The sequence below is a fragment of the Ursus maritimus genome, unplaced genomic scaffold, assembly GCF_017311325.1.
Source record: "Ursus maritimus isolate PB19 unplaced genomic scaffold, ASM1731132v1 scaffold_20, whole genome shotgun sequence".
Lineage (NCBI taxonomy): Eukaryota > Metazoa > Chordata > Mammalia > Carnivora > Ursidae > Ursus > Ursus maritimus.
The window spans coordinates 42680393-42683407 of NW_024424453.1; positions in this window are offsets into that span (position 1 = coordinate 42680393).

Here is a 3015-nt window from a genome sequence, read left to right on the forward strand (position 1 = left end):
TCTTTCTTTCTTTCTTTCTTTCTTTCTTCTTTCTCTTCCTTCTCTTTCTTTCAGATAGCACTTCCTTCCTTTATGACACCAGAAAAGACTCCCAGTCTCATCCTGTATTTTCCTTGTTTCAACATGGAATCAACCACTTGCCCAAGAAACCCTGGTTTCTTCTATTGTAGAATGGTATTTCAAAACCAAGATCTAGGTACGAGGTTGCTACTGGGATTTCCCCACTGCTTCTGGGACTTGTAAGAAGCCTTGGCTAGGAGAGAGAGATAAATAGACAGACGTATTTGTTTATCTGTGTAACTCATGCATACACACAAATCTATTATTTCTTTCTTTTTTTTTTTAAAGATTTTTTATTTATTTATTCGACAGAGACAGAGACAGCCAGCGAGAGAGGGAACACAAGCAGGGGGAGTGGGAGAGGAAGAAGCAGGCTCATAGCGGAGGAGCCTGATGTGGGTCTCGATCCCATAACTCTGGGATCACGCCCTGAGCCGAAGGCAGATGCTTAACCGCTGTGCCACCCAGGCGTACCTATTTATTTCTTTTTCTGTCCATCTGTGTACATATGTACCAAATCACGAGTTTACTCTGAGACCTCCCACTGCAACACAGCACACTTGGGTTCTTCGTAGCATTACCTTTTGCTTATTTGTAACTTCTCTTCCTTCTCTGACAAGGAGAGATCTGGCCCTCCTTACCATAATTGTTCTAAGATGCTTCCAAACTTTTTCTCAAAATGGCTGTAACTTTTTGCATTCCCATCAACAGTGTCTGAGAGTTTTAGTTGCTCTTGAATCCACGTCAGCACGTCATACCGCAGAGTTTAAAATTTTAGCCATTGTAATACGTATGTAGTAGTATCTCCTTGGGGTTTTAGTCTGCACTGTCCTGATGACTGATGATGCTGAAAATCTCTCATACTTATTTACCATCCGTATATCTTCTTTGGTGAGGTGTCCACTCAAACTGCTCATTTAAAAAAATCGATATTTTTGTTTTCTTTGGTTTTTATTGTTGAATTAAGACAGTTACTCATATATTCTGGACAAAAGACTTTTACTGGATATGGGATTTGCAAGTATTTTCTCCCCACCTGTGGCTCTTTTTGTTTTCTTAACAGTGCCTTTCATACAGCAAAAAAAAAATTTTTTAAGATTTTATTTATTTGAGAGAGAGCATGAGCAGTGTGGTGGTGGGAGAGGGAGAAGCAGGCTCTCCGCTGCGCAGGGAGCCTGACTCCGGGCTCAATCTCGGGACCCCAGGATCATGACCTGAGCCCAAAGCAGACGCTTAGCCAACGGAGCCACCCAGGCGCCTCTTTAGAGCAAAAATTTTTAATTTTGATAAAATCCATTTTCTTTTATGTAATATGTTTTTGGACTCATATTCAAAACTTTGCCAAACCCAAGTTGTGCAGAATTTTCTCTCAGTTTTTTCCCTTAGAACATCTATAGCTTTATATTTTATATTCAGTCTATGATTAATTTTTAGCTATTTTTTAAAAAGATTGGTTTATTTTAAAGAGAAAGAGAGCGCATGAGCCAGTGGAGGGAGGGGCAGAGGGAGAGAGAGACTCTTAAGCAGGCTCCCTGCTGAGCACGAAGCCCGAGAGGGGCTCCATCCCAGAAGCTTGAGATCATGACCTGAGCTGAAATCAAGAGTCGAATGCTCAACCAACCGAGCCGCCCCGGCGCCCCAATTTTTACTTTTTTATAAAATATGAGGTGTTTGTTGAGATTTTGACTGAATAAAAATTAAACTTTTCATTTATTGAGATGGAGCTGTTGAATAGGCAGCTGGGTTGGGCATTCAAGTCTGAAGTTCAAAGGGGAGACACAGATCGGAGACATAGATTTGAGAAAATTTAGTGCTATTTCTTTGATGATATTTCCGCCTCCATTCTTCTCTACTCTTTTTGAAATTTCTATTAATCAGATTTTTAACCTCTTAGAGTGAGCTTCCTATTCTCTATCTTTGCTTTCGGGTGTCTAATTTCTTACCTATGAGGGCTTCAATTCTCTGAGGGATTTCTTAGACTTTCTCTTTATTTATTTGTTTACTTATATTTTGTTATTGTAGTTTAATTTTTCAAGTTCTTTGTTTTTTATTCCTCCTTTTTCTATAATATTCACCTTTGGGTTTATCAATTCAAGATTTTCTTATATTTCTCCAAAGATATTAATTGGTATCTTTGAGGTTTTCCCCTGTTATTTATCTTTCTTTGAGATCTGAGTGAATGCGTGTGTGTGTGTTTAGAGAACTTTCTTCATGTGTCTAATAATCCTTGATTGCCATGATTATGAATAAAATGTGGAAAATCTTTTAGAAGCTATTAGAGAAGTAATTATGTTCTCCCCAAATTTGTATGTTGAAAATCTAATCCCCAGTACCTCAGAATGTGACAGTATTTGGAAATAGAGTCTTTGAGGAGGTAATTAAAGATGGCGTGCCTGGGTGGTTCAGTCAGTTAAGCGTCTGCCTTCAGCTCAGGTCATGATCCTGGGGTCCTGAGATTGAGCCCCGCATCGGGCTCCCTGTTTAAATGGGGAGCCTGCTTCTCCCTCTCTCTCTGCATGCCGCTCCCCCTGCTCCCCCTGCTTGTGCTCTCTCCCTCTCTGTCAAATAAATAAATAAATAAATAAATAAATAAATAAATAAATAACATCTTTTTAAAAAAGGTAATTAAGGTAAAATGAAGCCATATGGGTAGGCCCTCAACCTGTATGGCTGGTGTCCTCAAGAGGACATCAAGATCCCAACAGAGGGAGATCATGCGAAGACAAAGGGAGAAGACAATGATTTACAAACCAAGAAGAGAGATCTCAGAAGATACCAACCCTGCTGACACCTTGGTCTCAGACTTCTAGGACTCCAGGAAAACAATCTGCTGCTGTTTAAGCCACCCGGTCTGTGGTATGTGGTTATGGCAGCCCTGGCAAACCAGAAGCTGTCAGACATGAGGCTGTCATCCCTTACGGTTATTTGCTAGAGAACTGGCTGTTTCACTGATGC